At 34.1% G+C, this 17,104-nt stretch overlaps 1 non-coding gene across 1 annotated transcript; it reads right to left on the reverse strand.

Moving 5' to 3' along the window:
* Nucleotides 1–228: 228 nt before the first annotated feature.
* TRNAL-AAG (transfer RNA leucine (anticodon AAG)) lies at nt 229–310 on the reverse strand. Its single transcript has one exon. It is a non-coding gene; the product is annotated as a tRNA-Leu (tRNA).
* Nucleotides 311–17,104: the final 16,794 nt, after the last annotated feature.

Below are 17,104 nucleotides of genomic sequence, written 5' to 3' on the forward strand. Positions count from 1 at the left end.
AGAGGTCTCAGTATCTGTACAGATCCTGAGGTGGGACTTATGATGAAGTCAGTCTTTGTGGTTCTAGAGGTTCTGTTACCTCAGTGTCATTTTAACCCATCTTCTGTGGTTGATGATCTTGGTCTTTGCACTGAGCCTAGGGTGGCACCTAGGATAGCGTCTTTCTTTGTGCTCCCAAAAGCCCCATTCCGTTACAATTGTCTCTGCCGGATCTTTAAACTTGCACTTTGGCAGCGGTGGGATTCGAACCCACGCCCCTGAAGAGACTGGAGCCTTAATCCAGCGCCTTAGACCGCTCGGCCACGCTACCACATTCCCTTTTTATTTCCTCTCTTCTCCTCCCCTCTCCTCTCTTCTCCTCTCCTCCCCTCTCCTGTCCTTTCCTCTCTTCTTCCTTCCCCTCCCCTGTCCTCTTCTCTCTTCTCCTTCCTTCCCCTCCCCTCCCCTGTCCTCTCCTCTTCTCTCTTCCCCTCTTCTCTCCTCCCCTCTCCTGTTCTTGTCTTCCTTCCCCTCCCTTCCCCTCTCCTCTCCTCTCCTCTCCTCTCCTCTCCTCTCCTCTCCTCTCCCGTCCTCTCCTTTTCTCTCTTCTCCCCTCCCCTCTTCTCCCCTCGCTTCCCCTCCCATGGAAAAGCTTCTTTATTACCTTGCCCTCTTTCAACATATTCATAAAATGGCAGGTGACTATTAACATGTAAGTTAGATTAAGTCACATGTCAGTTTATAACCTTTAATGTATTATCATTTTACTTAGGAAAATGGCAAAGTATTTTTAATAGTCATAAAGACTCTGAGTCTTCTTAGTCTAATTTAGATTACACAATCTTTCACTTTAATTTATGTTAAGCTATGATGAATTTTCTGTTGTTTCTACAATATCCTCATACTTCTTCCTAAAGTATTTCTAATCTTTATGCCTTTATGAAAGATTCTCCCTTTAGATATATCTATAAATTTCTGTTTGTGTGTGTCTCTGCGTGTGTGTGTGTGTGTGTGTGTGTGTGTGTGTGTGTGTGTTTGGGTCACACATGGCAGCGCTCAGGGGTTACTCCTGGATCTATGCTCAGAAATCGCTCCTGGCAGGCTCAGGGGACCATATGGGATGCCGGGATTCTAACCACCAACCTTCTGCATGAAAGACAAATGCCTTACCACCATGCTCTCTCTCTGGCCTCATACCTATGACTTTCTGATCCACCTTAGTGATCTCAAGTAAAATATTGCAAGTCTGATCACTTTCTACAGCACTTTCTATAGTTTTACTTTTCATTGTATTACTTTTCATTGCTTTGCTGTTATATTTGGATTCATTAGCTAAAGTTTAATAAAATGTTAATGACTATTACTAAAATTAAGGTGCTCCACATTTTTAATCATCAGGAAGATGTATATCAAAGGACAATGAGGTGTCATCTCATACCACAAACATGGGCACACATCAGAAAGAACATGAGCAACTGGTCCTAGCATGGGTGTAGGGAGAAAAGGGACTCTCATTCACTGCTGGTTGAAATGTATACTAATACAGCCAGTTGGAAAAACAATATAAACATTCCTAAAAAAAAAAAAAAACTAGAAATTGACTTTTCATATGACCCAGCAATACCACTTGTTAGAATATAACTAAGGGTCCAAAAAATACAATGCAGAAGAGTCATCTGCACCCCTCTAATCATTGTAGCACTATTTATAATATCCCAAATCTGGAAACAACTCAAGGGCACAAGTGCCTAAGAACAGATGAATGGATACAGAAACTGTGGTACATCGACACAATGGATTATTACAGAGCTTTTAGGAAAAATGAAATGACCATTATGAAAGGACCATTAGAGTATGATATTGAGTAAAATAAACCAGAGAGTGAGGGATAGACATAAGGTCTTCCCATTTGTGGAATATATATTTTAAAAAGAGAGTGGGAATAATACTCATTGACCATAGAGACATGGGCCTGGAGGATTGTTCCAAGGTACAAACTTGCCACAAAGAGGATGCTATTAGGGCAAAGAATGGATCACTACTAGATAAGAACTAGGTTCATAAAGGATGTAAAATGATATGCATTATACTACTTCTGCAAAAATATTGCAAACATATACAGAGCCCAAAAGAAAAATAAATAAGAGAGACAGAGAAAAAAAAAACCTGAAACACAGAAGATAGAAACAGAGACAGAAGCAGAGTAATAAAGAGAGACAGACAGAGGAAAAAAAACTATTATTATCATAGTCAAGCTAAGTGGATGTCTTGAGGGAAAGTGGGATATTTGTGGTGGAAAATGTGCACTGGTGAAGATAGATGTTAGAATATTGTACGACTGAAACTCAACCATGAACAACTTTGTAATTGTGTATCATATGGTGATTCACTTAAAATTATTAAAAGAAAATGAAGTGCCAGAGAGATAGCATGGAGATAAGGCATTTGCCTTGCATGCAGAAGGTCATTGGTTCGAATCCCGGTATCCCATATGGTCCCCTGAGCCTGCCAGGAGCGATTTCTGAGCATAGAGCCAGGAGTGACCCCTGAGTGCTACTGGGTGTGACCCAAAATACCAAAAAAAAAAAAAAAAAAGAAAAGAAAAGAAAAGAAAAGAAAATGAAGCCTTAGATGTTATGCTGGGAAAAATAAAATAAAATATGGAATTAAATTAGTATTAGCTCATGTTCTTTCTCTTCTATTAGTAGAAAAATACAAAGAGTACTGTAGGCATGGCTTGCCTTTACACAGTAGATGTGAGATTAACTCCTATAAATACCTGGTATGGGATGAGGAATCACTCATTTCAGAATAGTAGGCTCCATTAAAACAAAAATGTGTACTTCTTATTTAATATTCTGAAGTTTCACTTACAATAACATAGGTTTGGAAGCCATAGAATACAGTGGTTGGTATATTTTCATATCTCAAAAATAGGATCAAATATTTATTATATTTATATAATAAAGGTAATATAGCTATTAAATGTAAAAATATAATTAATGATTTTATAAATCCAGGTGTCTCAATAAAGTGGTAAAAAAAGAAAATTAGGAGAAAATTTGTCAAAAAAGTATCATAATGAAATGAATCTGAAAATGTTAATAAAGTAAGTTAAGCTAACATACAAATAACAATAAATTAGAAAGTGACCCAAACAATGTATAAAGTATTATTACTGCCTGTCTGATTGGTATGACACAATAAGTATAAGTATTTCTTTTTTACTTACTTTAAAGAATAAAAGTATTTCTCTTTCTATATAAGAGAAATTTTTTTGGTGGGGTGTCCACATATGGTGACGCTCAGAGATTACTCCTGGCTATGTGCTCAGAAATCTCTCCTGGCTGAGAGCCCATATGGGACACTGGGGATCGAACCAAGGTCTGTCCTGGGTCAGAGGCATGCAAGGCAAGCACCCTACCACTGCACTGTCACGCCGGTCCCATATATAAAAGGCATTTTTATATATAAAATTTTATATGACAAATTTTTATCTATAAAATTTTATATATAAGAGGAATTTTTGGAAAAGTAGGCTATAGAGACTTATTTTTAATTTCTTTTAGCTTTTACTGATTTACTGGTTTAGGGGATGAGCCCTTCTGTATTCAGAGCCTATCCCTAGCCTATCCCTAGCACTTAGGAATCACTCCTGGAGATGCTTGGGAGACCAAATACGTTTTAGGGGTTAACTATGTGCAAAGTGATTAAACACGTTTTTAATAAAAAAAATTGACATTTTAAGTCACACTAAAATATTGAATTGAAAATCTAGCATATACAATAAATCACTCAAACTTCTTCCATAAACATTCCAGGTTTAAGATGCCCTAAGAAAGAAAAAAAAATAATGAGTTTCACAGAAATAATGAAGAGCACAAACATATATGTACATATTATATTATATATATATATGTGATTTCATGTAAAATAAAGGTAAAGATTCATGTAAAAATAAAGGTAAAGATTATATTGAGGGCATATAAATGGAGAATATAATCTACACAGGAGTCAAAAATCCCTTAATTTTGCTAGGCCAGATTTAAGAAGGTGACAAGGTCACAACATCTCAGAAATGTTGATTGACAGAGAATAAAGACTGATAGAAATAGGGACATGTTGAAATAAAAATAAATGTGAAGACTAACAGTAAACAGAACCTGAATGTTCTATAATAATAAAATTTAAGCAGAGAGAAAAGGATTACTTCAACCTATACTGGAAAAATTGAATGTTTTCAATGGCTGGTTAAATGGTTTAAAAGCAATATGATTTTCTGAAAATAAAAGCTTCAGTAAGAAAACCTCTATTGTCCTTTGAGCAAATGCCAGTATAATATAACTACATATTATATACTTATCACAATATGTATAGATATAATAAAATGGTCCAATCTCACCACCAGTGTCACCTTCCTCAACTATGTTCACAGAGTGTATCCCACTTACTACCCTTTGATCCCAGCCTGTCAGCATAACAGGCCCATTTAATGTTCAGATTGTTTGGGTCTATTGATTCAATTGTTCTTGACATTGGCCTTGTTATTAATTTATGTCCTTTATTTTCTCTACCAATGAAATTGAGACCACTTAGTCCCTGGCCCCATCCTTTCACGTTTGCGTTTTTCTTCCTCCACATTTTGTTTTCTTTCATTTCACTATACTCTGAGGCCAAAGGTAAGAGCAGATAGTTTTATAAAAGGCCTTGAATATAATTACTGATATAGACAGAAGTAACTATAAACTTGTTAAAACAAATTGAATCTAAACTCAAAACTCATAATAAGAACTCACTGTTCTAATGACAACTCAGGTATAAATTTAGGTGTAAAAGAAATATTTGAAAATGAGGCTGAAAGAATGAGGAATACAGATTTAAAATACGCTGCTAATTTGTTGCTTCTAGAGGAAGGTAAACGGTTTTATGAAACTCTTAGTACAACTTGAACTTGGCTAGATTCAACCATGGCTTCAAGGATTGGGAACTAATGTTTACCTTTTAGAAATGACTCAAACCTCTAAGTTGATGCTAAGAGAAATGAGGATAGGACTAACTAGGTTGCTTTGAACTTCTACACAGAGCAATAGATCTGAGCACACACTTTTGACCAGGAACACTTTTTAGTAAAAGTTATTTTTAAGTTGCAAATAATAGTTACAGTATGTAAAATATATTGTTTATTACTTAACATGACTCCTGGGCCAGAAAAAGTAGCAGAAATCTATATTGCCCAGGTCTCACTCACACTCATATGAAAACAGGTATCATATTCTTTATTTTTACTATTCTTCATTGTTAGGTCACACACTGCCTTTACCCAAAACAAAGGCATTCCCCCATTTTCCTCTTTCCTTTTCACTTATCTTTTTGATATGTAAAAGTCCACCTGGATCTAACTTGACCTGTTACTGCCTGGTTGAAATCTGTAGTGGAAGAATAAAGAAAGCTTATTTGGCTTGGCATACACAGTGGGAGAGACCATGAGGTAAGAATATACTAACCCCATGGTTCTCTTCTGACTTGCTTGATTTATTAATTATTCACAGTTACTTTGCTTCTTCAGACCTATCTACCTTGTGTTGGAAATATAGTGCATGGGGTAATCAACCTGGGGTGATTTTACAAATGGCACCTGAACAGCAACCGGAGAACCCAATGAATGTGAGTGACTTGACATTCTGGTAGATAATCACCCTCCTCATGCTGGACTGAATGTGCATTGCCCTTCACAGAAACATTGGTGGACATGTCCCCTGTTCTGAATGTGGCAGAGGCCCTTCAGGTGGGACAGAAACAGACAGTAAATGGGAGTTATCTGAAGACACTGAGCAGAGACCTTTTGAAGAGAAGAAAAGGGATGGAAGGAATGAAGGAAGAAAGGAAGGAAGGAATTCTTATTTAAGTGACCTCTTCGAAAGAGTAGTTTGGAAATTTATAAAAATCAATAAAACAGATTTCTGTGTAGAAGGATGGTGGTTTGAATCCTGGCATCCCATATAGTCTCCAGAGCCTGTCAGGAGTGATTTCTGAGCATAGAGCCAAGAGTAACCCCTGAGCACTGCCGGGTGTGACCCAAAAAACCAAAAATTTTTTTCGAAACGTATATAATTTTTAATTGGTTGCATAATTAAGAATTAGAAATTTTAGAACTAGAGAATCCATGTGATAGATATTAGGAAATGAAAAGAACATTAAGAAGTCATATAAAATAGGAATTATTTAACAAGCAAACAAAGATAAGCTCAAGTATATATATATTAATAATAAATACCTTTGGGAAATAAGACTATAAAACAAAATTTAAGTGATATGTGTAAAACAAGAAAATACAGAGGAATTATGCATTAGGGAAATTATCAAACATATAAATGTTTAAATGCTAGTTATAATAAAGCATTGCAGTAACATCAGTGAATTAAAAGAAATAAAGACAAAAATATTTTTATTCAAAAGAGAAAAAAAAAAAAGAGAAAGAAAATATTTTTATTCTAATTTGTACGACTGAATGTTTCATGTAGTACAAAATTTTGAGCTATATTATATAAGGGATCACTGTTGTAAATATAAGGATTCAATAAACAATTAAGATTTTAAATACTTCATAGTATTTTAAAAGACTGAAAATTAATTATGTATGAGTTTAAAATTAAAGATTATGATTTATTTAAATACATTCAAATATTCACCTTCTGAAGAAAAGCAAACCTTCCTTTTCAGTAACCATTAATTAATTAGAATATAAAAAATTCTCAGAATTATTTTTTAATTTTTGGGCTACTCTTAGTCTGCTCAGGGGTCACTCCTGACTTTGCTTAGGGAACCATAGATTGTACCAAATATCAGACTAGGATCTGTAGCACAAAAGGCAATCTTTGTATAATGTTTATGGCCAGAGCATATTAGTACATTTCAGAAAATAGACACTTTGTAGGCCATACTCATATTAAAAGTTGCTTTGATTAAAATAAAAAAATTTTAGAATGAGTAACAATAAGTATATAATCATTAAGAAGCATAAAAAATTTACTTAGAATTTCTTGGTTCACAGTAGAAGTTCTGCCATAATACATAATTTTTAAAAATAAAATTTTAATTTATTTATTCATTTATCATTATAAATGAATGCATAACAAAGTATTCAAAGGAAAATAGTTAAATTAATTCATAAGATTAAATAGAAAAAACAGTAATATCAAGCAATTTTAAGGACCATAAAATAAAACAAATAATACTAAATAGATTTGTATGCTCTTCAAGGAACTTAATTGAAAGATATGAATTCTATTGAAAATTTATTATTTCTTTATGAGTTCTCTTATATATTTTTAGCAATAAATTGCCCATATTATTGCCATAAATCATCACTTAATCCTACTAAAAGAATAAAAATATGTTTAGATGCTTGCAGTGGAGTTATTCTATTGTGAGTTGTTCTAGTCAACTCATGGAAGATTGTTTTGATTACAATGCACCTCCAAACAATTCACAATAATTCATTATAAAAACATTATAACATATTAACTAACCCTCATGCCTAGTTGACTTTGCCAAATTTCTTTGCTCTAGTATGATCAAATAAATGATTCCACATGGAATATCAATGTTGTTTGGTAATGTAAATACTAAATATAAACATGTTCTTTATCTTTTCTGTTAGTTTTTCCACCAGTTCTCAGGCATAAAGTACATTTGGACAAATGTAACTAGATGACACCCTGCTTTGACTATTCCTCAGCTTCTCTTTAAGTCTTCTTTCATGTGATGTGGGAAGTCCAGAGAAGACCACTTTGAAGTCATGCATTTGAACCTCAAAAACATAGCGTTATTTTTAAGCACAAAGAGTCTTGGTCAAAGAAAAAAATAGAGCTTGAACATAATTGCTTTTCTTCTAATCCTAGTTATTTGTCCTGAAGGCCAATTAAGTCTCATGTCCTTAAATTGACTTTTGTTCCTTCCAATTTTTTTAATTTCACTATTCCTCTTTTCTTAAAACACCTCCAAATCTATTTCTAGAGAAGTCTTTGTGTATAATCTGCTTTCTGAAGGACCTGTGGTCAAAAATAAGAAAAAAATGGCAAGGTCCTAAAAGATAAGATATTTTTAACCCAGGTCTAAATTTTTAGTGAATGCTATAAATTACTGAAGAGTAAAAATACATGGGTTCGCAATTATATCATATTGAATACTATATACTTTCAGTAAATAGAACACATAATAGGATAGAAATAATATTCTTAAATTATTTATCTGCTTTATTTTTCAATCATTTACTCTGAAGTAATGAGACTAATGTGAAAACTCTTTTGCAAGTACGTAAATAACTTTTTTGTGAGAAAACAGTTGTCACAATTTTTAAAGAAATCATCATGTCTATTAAGTCCAATGTACAACTAGTCTTTATAAATATATATGTTTTTAAAAACTTCACATATAGAATAAAAGATCTAAAAATAAATTTTAGATAAGTCAGGTATACAATGACAGAATCTTTACACAAAAGCCCTTGGCTTTAAAAAATACCAGTTAGCAAGAGCAAGTCTTTGTTAACACATCTTTGTTTTCATTGAATTTAAAGCTTCAGCAGATTTTAATAACCTTTTTTAGTGATAGCCTTGTTCAATTTCAATTTTCAGAGCAATTTACTAAATATATTTTCATAAAATTTATGGGTTAAAGTAATTGAACATTAAGAAAAGACAAAATTTAAAAATAAGGAAGGAAACATGATTTTTATGTATAGTTCATTGTTTTAATACTTTTCAGCTTAGTTTTATTTATGGCATACCATACATAAATATCTTAAATTCTGTAACATATGTGCTACTATGCCTTAGAGATGGTCAAAGAGGGGTTTTCTGTTGACTGTTAACTGTCCATCTTGTTGACAGTGAGGGTAATGAATCTGGATGCAGACCTAAAATAGGTTATTAAATCTAAGGAGAATAATCTGTTCAGAATTGAGGGTCTCTATTGCTCTGAGATTGGCCTAGATATCTACAATTATAAAGTTAATCCTGAGAGAGAGGTTTCAGACACTGAATGAGTCAGAATAAACCGATAGCTGGAGATAAAGTTAGTCAGAAACAGTGATGTACATTGATCTTAAATGTTATTTTAGTGAATCGCTTCATTCCATGTTTATTTAAGTGTCAAGAGATAATGACATGTTCTAGCAAAAAAATAAAATAAAAACAGGCCTATTGTTTAATCTACAGAAAAATATAAAAATTGATATTTTATCCCAGCTTTTAATGTCTCCAGTATGAATCAAGATATTTATAGGTGAACAACACTGTATGTGTAGGTATTAAAAGATCTATTTGATCTATCACTAATGCCAAATTGCATCTAATTTTAAGAAACCACTTTCTTCTAAATTTTCTTGACATTGGAAGTAAGTAAACCGGCATCACAAATTTACATTCTTAGTCCACAAGGGAAAGTAATGTTGAAGTATTTTTTTGCCAAAAAAATTTGTATATTTTTATACAAATATATGACCAGGTTTTTAGTTGGTCACATTCCTTTATATATTTTCTCCTAGAGCAAAAGATGGAGCTTAGAAAGTGTTAAATGTATGCAAAGACAGAGACAGTGCATAGCAGTCTATTACATGTTTTCAAGATTACAGAAAGTATTCTAAGGGACTGATCTGGGGTCACTTTTCAAATTATCTATAGTCTTTATGGTATGACTTTTCCTATTCTTATTGTTTCATTTTATAGATCCAAAATCTAAACAGCCTGGCAGGCTTTTAGTAATCACAATTATTTTGAGTAGCCACATCTAATAGTGCAATTCCCAGCCGGAATATGATTGGCATGAATAACCTATATTTGGTAGTTTGTAATTATCCAATTGATACAAATTTTGCCAAATCCCCAGTTGATGGCATTTTTACAAAATTTGAGGCACCACTTTAAGTATTAGTTCATGAAAACCAAACTGGCTCTTAAAGCTGCTGAGTTCATAGTCACATGTCACTCTTACAGCCCAAACCTAGTAAAAGAAGTAGATAAAGCATAGTGGAATTATTGGGGAGTTTGGGTTAAGAGGCATTTTGAAGAGGTCAAGGTCTTGCCTTCACTGTAATGAAGGAATATCTCAGGAATTAGAAAAAACTTACTATTTCTATTTTCACAGTAAAAAGGGAACATTTAAGTATTTAAAAAAAAATTACTGTTTCTATGTTCTTCTCTAGTGTCACTGGGAACTTGAATTGAACTAATTACTCAAGAATGTGTCATATACAGTTACCTGGAGCAAGATCATTGTAGGAATAATTGGTGGTTGATTCTAATATCTATCTCTTAGAAAGGCTTATTAGAGTTTAGAGAGTTCTGGGGGAGATAACATGACTGCCTGGGAGCCCTACTATCCCAGTGTATTCTACTGGTAAAGCAACCTATCAGAGTGACCATAAATCTAGGCTAAGTGGCAGATCTTAAGATGCCCTAGTCTGTGGCTATGGAGATATCTTAAGTGTTAAACTTGTCCAAGTCCCAATTCCAAGCATTGGGCCATGTCAATTCAACTGCTTTCTCAAATACTCCTGAAGCAATACACGACCTAGCGCAAAGAAAATTTTTATGTATATATGTGTGTATATATGTTTATATTTATACACAAATGTATACATATATATGTATATTTTGTCCTTCTATATCTTATCTATTTTTATATAAATTTTTCTTATAAGGTTAGTACCAAGGGTAGGACACAACCAGAAAATAGAGATGTGACAAAAAAGTTTTTGTCAAAATTGAATCCGAAAAACTAAATCATAAAGAAATGGTTTTCAAGCATTGGCATTTTTCTCATTTACAATTTTGTTTCAGAAAACCACCAGGTACACTCCAAATTTTAAAGACTGTATTTAACAATCAAAAACAAAAGTGTTTTCATAAATTAGTTTGATCTCATAACCAATTTTATAAATCTAATATTTTAACTAAATTATCATAAATAAAAGATGTGCATATGGAATAGAAGAAAAAACAAGACAAAAACTATGAAGCAATACATAAAATAATATAATTGCAGTTAAAATTTGTATTAGAGGTGAGAAAAGTTAATTCTAAAAATGGAACGTTTTCTTTTCTTTCCTTGTTGCTTTTGGGCAACACCCAGTGATGTTCAGGGATTACTCCTGGCTATGCGCTCAGAAATCACTCCTGGCTTGGAGGGATCATATGGGATGCCAGAGGATCAAAATGTGGTCCATCTTAGGCTAGCACGTGCAAGGCAAATGCTTTACTGCTTGTGCTACTGCTCTAGCCCCTGGAATTTTTTGTTTTCTTAAAGAAAACAATACTATACAGCTGCCGGAGATTTTTCTAGGTGTATTGTACAAATTAATTTAAAACTTTTTAGAATGCCTTTGTTTATGTAGAGGCAGAAATTATTTGCCAGCCTCATATAATTTTAAGTTCTATAATTCCTTTTTCTAGAATCTCTGGTATTGTATAGTCATAGCACTACAATTATTTAAGGCACACTATTATCTTACTAAATCTTTATTCACTCTTTAATATTGATAATGTACTTTATAGACCCATATTAAAAGGCTCAGTAGGAAGTAAGTTCAGAATGATACCAAGATTAAACAGTGTATGGCCACATTATAATGGTGTAAGGTTTTCAGATCCTAGATTTCATAGTAATTGATTTTCCCTCACATTCTTCCTTCATCCACTAATAAATTTTTAGTTTTTCATCATTAGAATAGTCATTTTTTGTGGGAGAGTGAATGTCAAAATATTGCTGGGATTTTTAGTTTTCTTACATTTGATTTTGAGCCACATCCAGTGATACACAAAGGTTACTCCTGGTTCTGCACTCAGGAGTTACTCCTGGCAATGCTTGTGGCTCTCTATGGGATTCCTAAGATGGAACTTAGGTTGGCTGAGTGCAAAGAAAAGCACCCCACCAACAGTACTAACTCTTGGTTTTGAGAGATTTTTAAATTTCCAGCCAGTCCAGAAAAAATTTTTGTTGTTGTTGTTGTTTCAGGAGAGGGTATTTAAAACGAAAAAAAAACAAAGGTGTCAGAAGACCAGCAGTAATTTTAAAATGTCCACTGTGACTGATTTTGGGAGTTTTAATCATCTAGTCAATAATAATCTTGTGGAAAACATTTGGAGAGATCACCCAAGTGGCTCCTTTTTTGACTAGAATACTTACTCTCTCTTATATCTGGTTATCAAGTAGTTTTTATCCTAGAGTCATATTTCTGGCTCCTTTTGCAATCAGTAAATCTTTCTTATGCATTCATCTTAATGATCTTAAATATGGAAATTTGTGATTTCCATAGCCCTCTGAAATGTGACTATTCAACATAATATCAATTACATGCAGTCATAGAAATTTAGCAGCTTCCTTTTCAGAAACCTTCCTAAACTTTATTTTCCACTATTGTGGTGCTGGTTAACAAGTACAGGTCTCATTGGGGCTCGAGCGACAGCACAACAGTAGGGCATTTGCCTTGCAGCGGCTGATCCAGGTTCAATCCCTGGTATGCCATATGGTCCCCCAAGTCAGGAGAGAATTTTGAGCTCATAGCAAGAACTCCTGAGTGTCACTAGAGTGGCCATTCTAATACTAGATGATGCAAAATTTATACTCAGAAAAATTGTAAGGGACAAAGATGGACATTTTGTATTAGTAAAAGGATATGTACAGCAGGAAGAAATCACTCTCCTAAACATATATGCATCGAATGAGGAGCCAGCAAAATATTTAATACAATTGTTAACAAATCTGAAAAAGAATATCAATAATTGTGGAAGACCTCAATACAATTTTGTCAATACTTGACAGGTCAATCAGACTGAAACCCAACAAACCCCCCCCCCCAAATATATATAGAACACTCCATCCCTAGAAACCTGGATACACATTCTTCTCCAATGTATATGGGTCATTTTCCAGGATAGACTACATGCTGGCACATAAAACATACCTCCATAATATCAAGAAGATGGAAATTTTGCAGGCTACTTTCTCTGACCACAAAGCTCTGAAATTATATGTGAACTAAAAAGGAACACAGAAGAAAAACTTTAACAGCTGGAAATTAAACAACCTAATACTGAATAACAAGTGAGTCCAAGATGAAATCAAAGAGGAAATCAAAACGTTCCTGGAAACAAATGACAATAAAGACACAAATTGTCAGAACCTATGGGACACAGCAAGGGTGATACTGAGAGGAAAATTTATAGCTTTGCAAGCACACATCAGGAAGAAAGAAGGGGCATACCGAATAGCTCAACGACGCAGCTCATAGAGTTAGAAAGTGCTCAACAAAAGGAACCAAAAATAGGGAGACAGTAGGAAATAACAAAGCTGAAAGCAGAAATCAGCTAAGTGAAAACCCATAAAACAATCCAAAAGATCAAAGGAAGCAGAAGTTGGTTCTTCGAAAAATAAACAAGATTGATAGATCATTGGCAAAACTAACAGAGAGAGAGAGAGAGAGAGAGAGAGGGAGGGAGAAGGAGAGAGAGGGAGAGAGAGAGAAACTTGATAACTTGTACTAGAAGTGAAAAGGGTAGATTACTACTGATACTGCAGAGATTCAAAGGGTAATCGGAAACTACTTTGAGAAACTCTATGACATTAAAAATGAGAACCTGGAAGAAATGGATAATGGACTCTTATAACCTTTCATGTTTGAATAAAGAGGATGTAGTATATCTAAACACCCCCATCACTATTGAGGAAATTAAAACGGTAATCAAATGTCCGCCCCAAAACAAAAGCCCAGGCTGAGATGGATTCACTAATGAATTATTTCAAACCTTTTAAGAGGAATTACTACCTATCCTGGCAAGACTCTTTCATAAAATCAACAAAACGGAAACACTTCCAAATAGCTTTTATGAAGCCAACATCACCTTTATACTAAACCAGACAGAGACGCTACCAAAAAAGAAAATTAGAGAACAATGTCCCTGATGAACACAAATGCAAAGATCCTCAACAAAATCCTGGCAAATAGGACGCAATGCCTCATTAAGAAGATCATCCACTACAAACAAGTAGGTTTCATCTCAGAAATGCAAGGATGGTTTAACATCCATAATTTTATCAACATAATACACAACATAAACAAGAAAAATAAAAATCACATTATCATATTAATAGACGCAGAGAAAGCATACATAAGGTCCAACACCCATTCTTAATAAAAACTCTCAGCAAGATGGGAATGAAAGGGACCTTTCTCAATATAGTTAAGGCCATCTACCTCAAGCCAATGGTAAGTATTATCCTCAATGGAGAAAAACTAAAAGCCTTTCCTCTAAATTCTGGCACAAGACAAAGCTGTCCTCTCTCACCCCTCCTATTCAACATAGCACTGGAAGTACTTGCTATAGCTATTAGGCAAGAAAAAGATATCAAGGGAATCTAGATAGGAAAGGAAGAAGTCAAGCTCTCACTGTTTGCAGATGACATGATACTATACTTAGAAAACCCTAAAGACTCTACCAAAAAGCTTCTAGAAACAATAGACTCATATAGCAATGTGGAGGCTACAAAATTAGCACACAAACATCAATGGCCTTTTTATACACCAATGATTATATGGTAGAAAAGGACATTAATAAAACAACCCCATTCACAGTAGTGCCACACAAACTCAAATATCTTGGAGTCAATTTGACTAAATATGTGAAGGACCTATACAAATAAAACTATAAAATCCTACTCCAAGAAATAAGAGGACATATGGAAAAGGAAACACATACCCTGCTCATGGATTGGCAGGATTAGTATCATTAAAATGGCAATACTCCCCAAAGCATTGTACAGATTTAATGCAATCCCTCTAAAGATACCCAAAGAAGTGGATCAAACACTGTTGAAATTCATTTGGAACAATAAACACACTCTAATAGCTAAAGCAACTATTGGGAAAATGAATATGGGAAGCATTACATTCCCCAACTTTAAACTGTATTACAAAGCAATAGTTATCAAAACAGCAAGGTATTGTAATAAAGACAGACCCTCAGATCAGTGGAATAGGCTTTAGTACTCAGAGAATATTTCCAACATACAATCACCTAATTTTTGATAAAGGAGCAAGAAATCCTAAATGGACCAAAGAAAGCCTCTTCAACAAGTGGTGTTGGCACAACTGGCTAACCACTTGCAAAATATTGAATTTAGACCCCCAGCTAACATAATGTATGAAGTTAAAATCCAAATAAATCAGACACAATATCATAAGGTATATAGAAGAACACTAGGTAAAACACTCCAAGACATTGAGACTAAAGGCATCTTCAAAGAGGAAACTGTACTCTCCAAACAAGTGAAAGCAGGGATTAACAGATGGGAATATATTAAGCTGAGAAGCTTCTGCACCTCAAAGGAAATAGTGCCCAGGATACAGGAGCCACCCACTGAGTTGGAGAAACAATTCACACAGTACCCATAAGATAAGGGGCTAATCTCCAAAATATACAAGTCACTGACAGAACATTACAAGAAAATAAAAAACATCTAATCCCATTAAAAATAGGGAGAAGAAATGGACAGAAAATTTGACAAAAAATAAATACAAATGGCCAAAAGTCACATAAAAATGCTCTACATCACTAATCATCAGGGAGATGCAAATCAAAATAACTATGAGGTACCACTTTACACCACAGAGATTGGCACACATCACAAAGAATGAGAACAATCAGTGTTGGTGGGGATGTGAAAAGAAAGAAACTCTTATCCACTGCTGGTGGGAATGCTGTCTAGTTCAACCTTCATGGAAAGCGATATGGAGATTCCTTCAAAAACTGGAAATTGAGCTCCCATACGATTCAGCTATACCACTCCTAGGCATATACCCTAGGAATACAAAAATACAATACAAAAATCCCTTCCTTACACATATATTCATTGCTGCAGTATTTACCATAGCAAGACTCTGGAAACAACCAAGATGCCCCTCAACAGATAAATGGCTAAAGAAACGTGGTACATATATATAATGGAATATTATGCAGTTGTCAGGAGAGACAAAATCATGAAATTTTTCTATTCATGGATGTACATGGAATCTATTATGCTGAGCGAAATAAGTCAGAGAGAGAGAGAATTCGCAGAATGGTGTCACTCATCTATGGGTTTTAAGAAAAATAAAAGGCACTCTTGCAATAATTTTCAGAGACAAAAGAGAGAAGGGCTGGAAGTTATAGCTTACCTCATGAAGCTCACCACAAAAGGTGATGAGTTTAAGTAGAGACATAACTACATTGGGAACTATCCTAACAATGAGACTATATGAGGGAAATAGAAAGCCTGTCTAGCGTACCAGCAGAGGTATGGTGGGGAGGAGGGATATTTGGGACATTGGTGATGGGAATGTTGCACTGGTGATGGGCAGTGTTCTTTACATGACTGAAACCCAACCAAAATCATGTCTGTAATCAAGGTGTTTAAATAAATTATTATTAAAAATATAAAAAAACCCTTTAGGTATGGTACCTATATATCATTGTGTTAGATTTAGTGTTCTCAATGTGAATCCCATCTAACCACAATGATACAAGCTTAGTTCTCTGGATATAGAGGCATTGACATAAAACACTGTGTCCTTTTAAGTTGATACTTAAAGCCAGTGTTTCAAAAAAGATGTGAAGTGAGTGAAGTATTCTTACTTCAGTGAATAGAGTGAAGCTTTCTTACTTTTATTCTTTTTCATTTTTTCACCATACACTATTCTCATGTTCTTGGTCATGCTTGAATTTTTTCTCAGATAAAAGAACTTAGTAAAATCTATTTACGATGTTAAATGGAATCTATTGTAACTTCTGTCAGGTTAGGTTGTATGTTATTTCACAATGATAATTAGAGAACATGATTCTGTAAATCCTTTTAAGAATTCCATACATCATTGAGAAGATTATGAGGCAATTATGAAGGAACCCAAAGTAAGATCAAGGAAAGTCCTCCGCGTTATAGAACACACCTTCTTGTATGGATATAGTGAATAAAATATAGTATGTATCACTTTTTCATCACTGTTTCGAAATATAGAAACAGTAATTTCTATGTCTCTCACATTCTATAATGCAAATAACTAAGAATCAAGAAAGAGAGATCAAAGAAGTTC

This window comes from Suncus etruscus, chromosome 2 (assembly GCF_024139225.1).
Source record: "Suncus etruscus isolate mSunEtr1 chromosome 2, mSunEtr1.pri.cur, whole genome shotgun sequence".
In the NCBI taxonomy this organism is placed as follows: domain Eukaryota; kingdom Metazoa; phylum Chordata; class Mammalia; order Eulipotyphla; family Soricidae; genus Suncus; species Suncus etruscus.